The 11,520-nt window shown below is 46.2% G+C and overlaps 1 protein-coding gene across 2 annotated transcripts in view; it reads right to left on the bottom strand.

Moving 5' to 3' along the window:
* Positions 1-11,520, bottom strand: part of TPGS2 (tubulin polyglutamylase complex subunit 2) — a 1,173,328-nt gene that overhangs the window by 2,842 nt on the left and 1,158,966 nt on the right. For both annotated transcript variants that reach the window (XR_012679154.1, XR_012679153.1), the window contains one exon: positions 189-331. The gene's annotated coding sequence lies outside the window, so the exon portion shown is untranslated. The remainder of the gene's footprint in view (positions 1-188; positions 332-11,520) is intronic.

Below are 11,520 nucleotides of genomic sequence, written 5' to 3'. Positions count from 1 at the left end.
GCACCTACTGCGAAGCCATTTGATCGACCTATTACTTACGCCTCATACCAGGGTTCTATCATTTTTAAGGTAAAACAATTCTAAGAACTTATTGTCACCTATCCTGTTAATTTGGATGCATTAACTGCCTGAAAAATAGAATAATAAGCCTAGCGGGTGACTTTTGAGTCTATAAAAAGGGGACTTACCTAGATAAACTGGGACACGTGAGCTCTACTGATTACTTTAGTGATGTCCGTAGTTCCTAATGAAATAAATATTGGTTCAGTCCACAAAACGGCTGTCCCCCACGACGTTCTTTAAGATTCCGGTGTGATTTTTTTATTCTTTGCTGCAAGATAATACATTCCGTAGGTTTCATTTTTCTTTGAGTTTTATTTATGCATTTTATAAAATAAAACAAATTATTCAAAAAACAGATCAAAGGACAACCAATCATGTATCCATACCGATCTATATTCTGGAATGTACAATTAGGCCACACCCCCAGTCTGCTGAAACCACACCCAGATCAGACAAAACCACACCCAGATCAGACAAAACCACACCCATTTTGGACAAGGCCACATCCATCTGAGCCACTGAAAATCAGGACTGCGATGGAAAAATCTGGACTGCTGGCAGGTAAAAGTAATCTGCCTGGTTCAAGTTGCAATATTCTTTGGAAGGATGCGGTAAAAACGGTCATCAGGGTCCAAACTACTGACATTTTAGGACAATACAACTTATTACTTTCAACTTGTAAAGTACTGCTTTGTTTACCCTTATAAATGTCTTAAGTGAATCATGAGAGTGATGCATCGTTGGTACTTTATTACATCCGTCCCTTGTGTGTTTGAATGTTTTTATTACCTTGGTCTTGGGGCACCTAGAAAAGGGCTTTTCCACAAAAGTGCAACTGGGAGGTGAGACAAAGATCTGGGACCTGATCTGTGCCGTATTTTGTGTAAAATTGCACTGCGCAGGGCCAGAACTGGAGCAATGCCAGAGAACGCGGAGAAGTCCAATTCATCTTTGTGCCCAAGAGGCCCTTACTACAGGGGCCCCTTGGGCGGAACAAGGAGAGGACTGGACATATTCACGTAGTCAATGTACAGTAAGGGCGAGCCAAGGTCAAGCGCATGCAGCAGCGTCTGATCCAAGCTCTGGGAATCTCTCAGGTACGTGTTATTCTGTTGTATCACTTGCACCAACTACAGCGTAGGTGTAAGTGCCAATTACAAGTGGTGATGGTTGTGTAGATGCTAAACCATCAGGAGCAACTGTAAAAATGTATTTTATGAGCAGTAGACAATTAACCACATCCTAATAAACACATTTTATGGGGGGGGGGATTTTAAAAAATAACTTTTTTACATTTTTAATGTTTAGTGATTAATGACTATAATATTAACAGGGGGCATTATATACTTTTTTTTATATTTACTGTGTGTTCTTTTGGGACTTTATATTCTACATAGGAATTAGATAGTATACAACAGACAACACACTGCAGATTTATCTTTACATCCGCTCATTGGTGACTTTGAACGTGTCTGATTTATGCACCTTTGTAAAACTAATGCACCTCACGTTCAGTGGTTGTATCAGGCCCCTGATCTCTGGGACCACAGAAGAGGTGTATGATTTAAGGCACTTTGCTGGGATAATGAACTGTGCGCCCTGACGCAAAGTGATCTCTATGACCAGGTCCGTTAAACATAAGGTCACAGTTTGGTGGCAATCTTGTTGCCAACACATGGGAACTGGAAACGCAGCAGCATCTAGTGGGTATGTGTGACTGGATCACTAATGAAAAAACTTATGGTATAAATTTATTCAAAGGAAATAGTGCAGGGCGCTTATTTATATAATTGCCAATGCACTTATTTTTGATATTGTGTATATTTTGATATAGGAAATCGTTATTTCTGAGACAAGGGTAGAAAATTTGCTTTTTCTGTTTTAACCTTGCAAAAGGAAATGCCTTATTCCTGATGTACATATCTGATAAAATGAGCCTTTGTTTAGAAAGTCTTTGTGTATCCTAATGTGGGGAAATTACTTGTTTGGGGTTTGTACCTTTCTTCGGGAATGTGTATTCTGCGACTGTCTGAAGAAAGTATTCATGTGAATTAGACCTTTTGACTTGCTAGATTTCATGTGTCTAAAGAACAGATGCAGGACATCACAGCGTTTCTAGAATTTCACAGATAAGTGTAAATTTTGTTGGCTTTGCAATGCATGTAAATCCATGTTTGTGTAAACACATTGCATCCCAATACTAAAAATAGCCTGTGTCCAAATCAGTATAAAAAGCACTGTCTTGTACACTGAAATGTATCCTTCTGATGTTCCATCTGACCTGACCACTGATACCTTTAATCAGTGGAATTGTCCTTGTCAGGGCACCTGAGCAATAAACATCACTCTGCTTAAAAGATCTGCTTGACAACTTCTTCAATATTGCTGTATTCCTGTGACCTACAGATTAGACCCTTAATCTAATCCTTCCTCTGACTGTGTCACTCACCGGACTGTGAGTGCTTCTTCCCGGACATTTAGGAACCGTGGCCGTCCTCCATCCTGAGGGCCTGCGCATGCGCAGCCCTTTCCTATACTTCAGTGTATGTCCCTTTAACTCAATTGGCAGATCAGGCAACACTCCCTATATTAAGCACCTGTGGTCAACACCACGTGGCCTGATCTTGGAGTCTCATTCCCCGTGAGTCTCTGAAGGTGTTCCTATGTTTCCTCGTGTATTCAGCGCTGCTGATTCCTGTGGTTTCCAAACCACTTCTACCTCTGTGGTTTCCAAACCACTTCTACTACTGTGGTTCCCATACCACTTCTACCATCAACTGTATCATCGTGACTGTTGGCTGATTCCTATCCGCTGCCTCCGTGCACTACAGTCTTCTATACCACTTCAACGCTATCATATTCCATTGTGACTGTTTGCTGATTCCTATCCGCTGCCTCCGTGCACTACAGTCTTCTATACCACTTCAACGCTATCATATTCCATTGTGACTGTTTGCTGATTCCTATCCGCTGCCTCCGTGCACTACAGCCTTCTCTCCACATCCACTCACCTGTTCATCATCAAGTCTGTGAGCTGATTCCTATCCGCTGCCTCCGTGCACTACAGTCTCCAGTTTGCAACTCGTCTGTGTTCATCATCGTGACTGTTAGCTGATTCCTATCCGCTGCCTCCGTGCACTACAGTCTCCAGCTTGCAACTCGTCTGTGTTCATCATCGTGACTGTTAGCTGATTCCTATCCGCTGCCTCCGTGCACTACAGTCTCCAGCTTGCAACTCGCCTGTGTTCACCATCGTGACTGTTAGCTGATTCCTATCCGCTGCTCCTGTGCACCTCAGCCTCATCTCATCTCTCCCGTGTTTCCTCGAGACTGCTGCTATTATTACCATCTGCTTCTCTTCGTGATCAACAGCTCCTGGTCTACTCTGCTCTCCCGTGTTCCATCGCTATTGGTACCTGTTGGTTGCTACTGGTTACCTCCGTGTGTCCGCAGAGCCCTGCTGCTGCTGTCAGCGCTATCGTCCATCCGCTGCTGATCCGCTCTCCACGCCTTCCTGTGTCCCGCTGGTCTCTACCCTCCTGTCAGCATTGGATTTGTATCTCATCAGCTACTCCTCTGCTAGATCATCTCCATTCTCCTGGGTCCTCCATGAGTCCAGTTCCACGTTCTACTGATTCCTGTGGATTCGTGTCCCTGTTGGTCTACTTACCTGTGCGCTGCACCTACTAGACTCTTCCTCATCCATCCAGGGACTTCTCATCCTGCCGGCCTCCTGCCGCTCAGGTATCGCTGCACTCCTATCTGACTGGCTACTTCTGAACCACGGTATGCATACTTCTCATTGACTGTGCTGGTGTATTGCATATCTTGCTGGACTGTGTTGGTTCTCCTCTGGAGTCTGCTATCCGCTGAGTCTATTGCCATCATTGACTGTGTTATCTTGTGCTGGATTACTTCAAGAGACTTTCTATATTTGCAGACCTGTTCAGTCATTTATATATATTGTGCATATTATTGTGGATCGTGTTCAAGGTGCCCGTGTACATCCTGTGTTGCAGTCTCTCCCCGTACACCTCCTCACATATATATTCAGTGGTACAACTTGCTGAAGGCAGACCACTGATCCCTGTTTCCTGTATCACCTGTTCCAGTAACCTCTCACATAGCAGTGGTACAACTTGCTATCGCAGACCACTGACTACCCGGATACCTTCACTTGGATTCCATTCCTTCACTCAGACAGCGGTACAACTTGCTATCCGCAGACCGCTGACTCTCACCACCCCCTCGTTTCTGTTGGACATTCCTCCTCACTATAGCAGTGGTACAACTTGCTATCGCAGACCACTGACTACCTTCACGTGTCCTTGTCCATACAGTTCCTCGTGTATTAATACCTCCATATTACCAGTGCTGCTAGTCATACACTTTCCGGAGCATCTCATCATCTACCATTACCTGTTCCGTGATCACCCTGTTACCAGAGTACACTATTACCATCTACATTGCTCTGGTAAGCCTACCACCTGGTGATCCCTGGGTAAAGACTCCTAGTGCCCGTGACAGTAAGATCAGGCCATGACAGACCCAGATACGGAACCTACAGCCAAGGAGATGCTGCAGCATCTGGTCAGCCGTGTGGAGCAACAGGATGCCCGCCAACAGCTGTTACTTCAGTGTTATCAGTCATTAACCTCCCAAGGAACATCTGGACAGACTGTGACAGCTACTCCTGAGGCTCCTGTGCTTTCCTCCGTTTCCCCAGTGCCATCCCAGGTGTCTACAGCTTCCACGCCTTACCTGCCTACTCCGTCAAAGTACGATGGAGACCCCAAAACTTGTAGGGGTTTCCTGAACCAATGTTCAGTCCATTTTGAGCTCCAACCTCAAAATTTTTCTACCCATCGTTCCAGAGTGGCCTATCTTATCTCTTTGTTTTCAGGACAAGCCCTGGCTTGGGCCTCCCCTCTGTGGGAAAGAAATGATCCAATATTACAAGATAGTGCCAAATTCATTTCTACATTCCGAAGTGTGTTCGATGAACCAGGTCGTGTGACCTCCGCTGCTTCCAGCATCCTCCGCCTACGACAAGGATCTCATACAGTAGGCCAGTACGTCATTCAATTTAGGATCTTAGCCTCTGAACTTCAGTGGAACACTGAAGCCCTAGTTGCCGCCTTCTGGCAGGGGCTCTCCGATAAAATTAAAGATGCACTGACTACTCAAGAGCTTCCTTCATCACTTGAAGATTTGATCTCTCTATGCCATCGTGTTGATATGAGATTTCGTGAAAGAGAGGCTGAGAAAACAACTTCTGCTAAAGCACCTCTTCGTTCTAACCCTCAATTTCGTCCAGTTTCACCCTCTGTGATTCCCATGGAGATAGGACGTTCCAAATTATCTTCCGAGGAGAGAAAACGAAGAGTAAAGAATAGACTCTGTATCTATTGTGCTGATTCCACTCATATTCTCAGCTCTTGCCCTAAGAGATCGGGAAATGCCAGGCCCTAACTAGTTCTGGAGAGGTGAAGTTAGGGTCCCTGGAGTCCTCTCCATCTTCCATGAAATCTAAAGTCTGCGCTTTTGATGTTACGATTTCCTTTGCTACCAAATCCTTTGAGTCACAGGCATTGATTGATTCCGGAGCAGCAGGAAATTTTATTTCCAAATCGTTAGTAAATCAATGGTCTCTACCAGTGATCACCTTAAAAACACCCATTACTGTGACGGCTATAGATGGATCACGTCTCATCAATGGTCTCATCACCCAGAGTACGTCTCCAGTAACACTTCAGATTGGTGCCCTGCATCATGAAGAAATATCGTTTTTAATCCTTCCTGTTACGACAAGTCCGATTGTCTTAGGCCTTCCATGGCTTCAGTGTCACTCTCCCCAGATTGACTGGCGCACCCCTCAAGTCACGTCTTGGGGGCTTGAATGTCACCATCGTTGCCTTTCCCAAGTTATTCCTCTCAAAGTACAGCAATCTTCCATCTCATCTACCTCACCGGGACTCCCTCCTCAATATGCTTCATTTACTGATGTGTTTGATAAAGCTCAGTCTGAACGTCTTCCTCCTTATCGTTCTTGGGATTGTCCGATCGACCTTCTACCTGGCAAGACTCCCCCCAGGGGCCGGGTCTATCCACTTTCGTTACCTGAAACTCAAGCCACATCTGAGTACATACAGGAGAACCTCCAGCGTGGGTTTATTCGACCTTCCACCTCTCCCGCTGGAGCTGGGTTCTTCTTCGTCAAAAAGAAGGATGGATCATTACGCCCTTGCATAGATTTTCGTGTACTCAATGCCATTACTATCAAGAATCGGTATCCCATTCCGCTGATCACTGAGCTATTCGATCGCATCAAGGGAGCCCGTATTTTTACTAAGTTGGATCTTCGTGGTGCCTACAATTTAATCAGAATCCGTTCCGGTGACGAATGGAAGACAGCGTTTAACACCAGAGACGGGCATTACGAATATCTGGTAATGCCTTTCGGGCTGTGTAATGCCCCCGCTGTTTTTCAAGGCTTCATCAATGAGATCTTTCAGGACTTATTATATGTATGTGTCGTCGTCTATCTGGACGACATATTGATCTTTTCTCAGGACCTGCCTTCTCACCACCAACATGTGGCAGAAGTCCTCTCCAGGCTACGAAAAAATTCATTGTTCTGTAAATTAGAAAAATGTTCATTCGAATTGCCCCAGATTCCATTCTTGGGGTATATAGTTTCCGGAGTTGGCCTGAAGATGGATCCAGACAAGGTGAATGCTGTACTACATTGGCCCCAGCCAACTACTCTTCGTGCTATCCAGCGTTTTTTAGGTTTTGCCAATTACTATAGACGCTTCATTCAAGACTTTTCTTCCATTGCATCTCCTATTGTGGCCCTGACTCGGAAAGGGGCTAATCCTAAGCAATGGTCGCCTGAGGCTCTTCAAGCCTTTCAAACACTCAAAGAGTCCTTCTCTTCGGCTCCAATCCTTCGACAGCCTGATGTGACACTCCCCTTCTTTCTAGAAGTAGATGCCTCTAATGTGGGCTTGGGAGGCATTCTCTCCCAATGCTCTGAACAGCAAAAATTCCATCCTTGTGCCTTCTATTCTCGGGGTCTTCTGCCCGCAGAGAAGAATTATACTATCGGGGACAAGGAGTTACTGGCTATCAAAGCGGCATTAGAGGAATGGAGATACTTATTGGAAGGAGCTCGCCATCCGGTGACGATCTTCACGGATCATAAGAACTTGTCATATCTTCAGTCTGCCCAATGCTTGAACCCTCGTCAAGCAAGATGGTCTCTTTTCTTTTCCCGTTTTGAATTAATAATAACCTTCAAACCAGCTGCCAAGAACAAAAAAGCTGACGCTTTATCTAGAGCTTTTGTGACGTCCTCTGATATAGAAGAGGTTTCCAACCATACCATTCTAGACCCCAAATGTATCTCACTGGCTGCTTCATCCACCAAAACGCTACCATTTGGGAAGACCCTCGTGCCTCCTACTCTAAGGAGGAAAATCCTTTCGTGGTTCCATGCCTCTCACTTTTCTGGACACGCCGGTGAACACAAGACCTTTGAGATTCTCTCTCGAAGTTACTGGTGGCCTTCAATGAGGAGAGACGTCAAAGAGTTCATTGCTTCCTGTGAATTATGTTCCCAGTTCAAATCCTCCCGCAGAACTCCAGCAGGGTTGCTGCGACCACTACCCATTCCGTCCAAACCGTGGACCCATAGTAGTATGGATTTCGTTACTGATTTACCACCTAGTAAGAATCATAACACTATTTGGGTGGTGGTGGACCGATTTTCGAAGATGGCTCATTTCGTCCCTCTGTCTGGTTTGCCTTCTTCGTCTATCCTGGCTGAACATTTCATTAAAGAGATCTTCCGCATCCATGGATGTCCGTCTGAGATTGTGTCAGATAGAGGAGTACAATTCGTTTCCAGATTCTGGCGAGCCCTTTGTTAAACCTTGGGCATACGATTAGCACTCTCATCGTCTTACCATCCGCAATCTAACGGACAAACTGAACGTGTCAATCAAGATCTTGAGACTTTTATAAGGATGTTCTCTTCAGCCAATCAAGACAACTGGGTAGAGTTGCTTCCTTGGGCTGAATTCGCCCATAACAACATGTACCATGAGTCATCATCCAAAACTCCATTTTTTGTGGTTTACGGTCACCATCCGTCTTTTCCGGAATTTCCTGCCCTCCCACCCACCCAAGTCCCTGCGGTGGAGACTGCTTGTCAGACCTTTAAAAATATCTGGTCTCAGGTCAAAACCTGTTTAAAGAAGACATCTATCAAATATAAATCTTTCGCAGATAAGAAGAGGCGGGCTATTCCACCACTAAAAATTGGAGATCGTGTCTGGTTATCTACTAAAAACATTCGTTTGAAGGTTCCATCTATGAAATTCGCCCCTCGTTTTATTGGTCCATATAGGATCATTCAAGTAATCAATCCAGTATGTGTGAAACTTCTTCTTCCTAAGAATCTTCGGATTTCTAATGCCTTCCATGTGTCTTTACTCAAACCTCTTATTATCAACCGTTTCTCAAATCCTCCCTCAGCTCCGCAGCCAGTTCAAGTTCATCAGGAGGAGGATTTTGAAATTACTGAGGTACTAGACGCAAAAATTTCGCGAGGAGTCCTCCGTTTCCTCGTTCATTGGAAGGGCTTTGATCCTGAGGAGCGCTCTTGGATCAAAGCTGAAGATCTTAATGCTCCTGCCCTTTTGAAGAAGTTTTATTCCAAAAATCCGGACAAGCCCGGTTCCAGGCGTTCTGTGCCCACCTTTAAAAGGGGGGGTACTGTCACTCACCGGACTGTGAGTGCTTCTTCCCGGACATTTAGGAACCGTGGCCGTCCTCCATCCTGAGGGCCTGCGCATGCGCAGCCCTTTCCTATACTTCAGTGTATGTCCCTTTAACTCAATTGGCAGATCAGGCAACACTCCCTATATTAAGCACCTGTGGTCAACACCACGTGGCCTGATCTTGGAGTCTCATTCCCCGTGAGTCTCTGAAGGTGTTCCTATGTTTCCTCGTGTATTCAGCGCTGCTGATTCCTGTGGTTTCCAAACCACTTCTACCTCTGTGGTTTCCAAACCACTTCTACTACTGTGGTTCCCATACCACTTCTACCATCAACTGTATCATCGTGACTGTTGGCTGATTCCTATCCGCTGCCTCCGTGCACTACAGTCTTCTATACCACTTCAACGCTATCATATTCCATTGTGACTGTTTGCTGATTCCTATCCGCTGCCTCCGTGCACTACAGTCTTCTATACCACTTCAACGCTATCATATTCCATTGTGACTGTTTGCTGATTCCTATCCGCTGCCTCCGTGCACTACAGCCTTCTCTCCACATCCACTCACCTGTTCATCATCAAGTCTGTGAGCTGATTCCTATCCGCTGCCTCCGTGCACTACAGTCTCCAGTTTGCAACTCGTCTGTGTTCATCATCGTGACTGTTAGCTGATTCCTATCCGCTGCCTCCGTGCACTACAGTCTCCAGCTTGCAACTCGTCTGTGTTCATCATCGTGACTGTTAGCTGATTCCTATCCGCTGCCTCCGTGCACTACAGTCTCCAGCTTGCAACTCGCCTGTGTTCACCATCGTGACTGTTAGCTGATTCCTATCCGCTGCTCCTGTGCACCTCAGCCTCATCTCATCTCTCCCGTGTTTCCTCGAGACTGCTGCTATTATTACCATCTGCTTCTCTTCGTGATCAACAGCTCCTGGTCTACTCTGCTCTCCCGTGTTCCATCGCTATTGGTACCTGTTGGTTGCTACTGGTTACCTCCGTGTGTCTGCAGAGCCCTGCTGCTGCTGTCAGCGCTATCGTCCATCCGCTGCTGATCCGCTCTCCACGCCTTCCTGTGTCCCGCTGGTCTCTACCCTCCTGTCAGCATTGGATTTGTATCTCATCAGCTACTCCTCTGCTAGATCATCTCCATTCTCCTGGGTCCTCCATGAGTCCAGTTCCACGTTCTACTGATTCCTGTGGATTCGTGTCCCTGTTGGTCTACTTACCTGTGCGCTGCACCTACTAGACTCTTCCTCATCCATCCAGGGACTTCTCATCCTGCCGGCCTCCTGCCGCTCAGGTATCGCTGCACTCCTATCTGACTGGCTACTTCTGAACCACGGTATGCATACTTCTCATTGACTGTGCTAGTGTATTGCATATCTTGCTGGACTGTGTTGGTTCTCCTCTGGAGTCTGCTATCCGCTGAGTCTATTGCCATCATTGACTGTGTTATCTTGTGCTGGATTACTTCAAGAGACTTTCTATATTTGCAGACCTGTTCAGTCATTTATATATATTGTGCATATTATTGTGGATCGTGTTCAAGGTGCCCGTGTACATCCTGTGTTGCAGTCTCTCCCCGTACACCTCCTCACATATATATTCAGTGGTACAACTTGCTGAAGGCAGACCACTGATCCCTGTTTCCTGTATCACCTGTTCCAGTAACCTCTCCCATAGCAGTGGTACAACTTGCTATCGCAGACCACTGACTACCCGGATACCTTCACTTGGATTCCATTCCTTCACTCAGACAGCGGTACAACTTGCTATCCGCAGACCGCTGACTCTCACCACCCCCTCGTTTCTGTTGGACATTCCTCCTCACTATAGCAGTGGTACAACTTGCTATCGCAGACCACTGACTACCTTCACGTGTCCTTGTCCATACAGTTCCTCGTGTATTAATACCTCCATATTACCAGTGCTGCTAGTCATAGACTTTCCTGAGCATCTCATCATCTACCATTACCTGTTCCGTGATCACCCTGTTACCAGAGTACACTATTACCATCTACATTGCTCTGGTAAGCCTACCACCTGGTGATCCCTGGGTAAAGACTCCTAGTGCCCGTGACAGACTGTTTCTGAGGTTGGACCCAGCTCTCCAGTACCACCGCTCTGCCGCTACCCAGCAGCTTTGGCTAGTGTGATAGCCCAGAGGGATCCATCCACAGCACCCTGACCCATAGTAAGCAGTCTGTGGTACCAGACCAAGTGTACCAGAACGGGAGTACACTAGCAGCGACAGTTACTCAGAAGGAATGTGGTTTGGGCCCCAGTGGTGACAGTAGGCTCCTCCTACTGCGGCAGGAGGGGCGTATTCGGAATAACGAAAGGGGACGGTGGAAAAGTAAGCCCAGCAACAACAGACAGGGTTGCATAGGCGGTCCATCCTGTCACAGTATGTAAGCCATGAATGCTCCTGTTAAAAAAAGAGCCTCAAAGAGGCTTTGTTAGGTATTATTTAGGGATCCATACTAGGGTTGCTTTGTAAAAATCTAGAAGTCTTAGTAAGAATACAGATAAAGTAACGGGTTTCTTCTGGGTAACCGACGTTGCTGGTGTACCCCATTACTGGTGTACCTGGGCTGGTACCCCTGACCTCATCCTATGGAAGTGGATGGATCCCCCCTGGCTTTTCACACTGGTCAAAGCTGCTGGGTA

Source organism: Mixophyes fleayi, chromosome 1 (assembly GCF_038048845.1).
Source record: "Mixophyes fleayi isolate aMixFle1 chromosome 1, aMixFle1.hap1, whole genome shotgun sequence".
NCBI lineage: Eukaryota > Metazoa > Chordata > Amphibia > Anura > Limnodynastidae > Mixophyes > Mixophyes fleayi.
The sequence above is the reverse complement of the archived record's forward strand: the minus strand, read 5'-3'. Positions and strand labels throughout refer to the sequence as shown.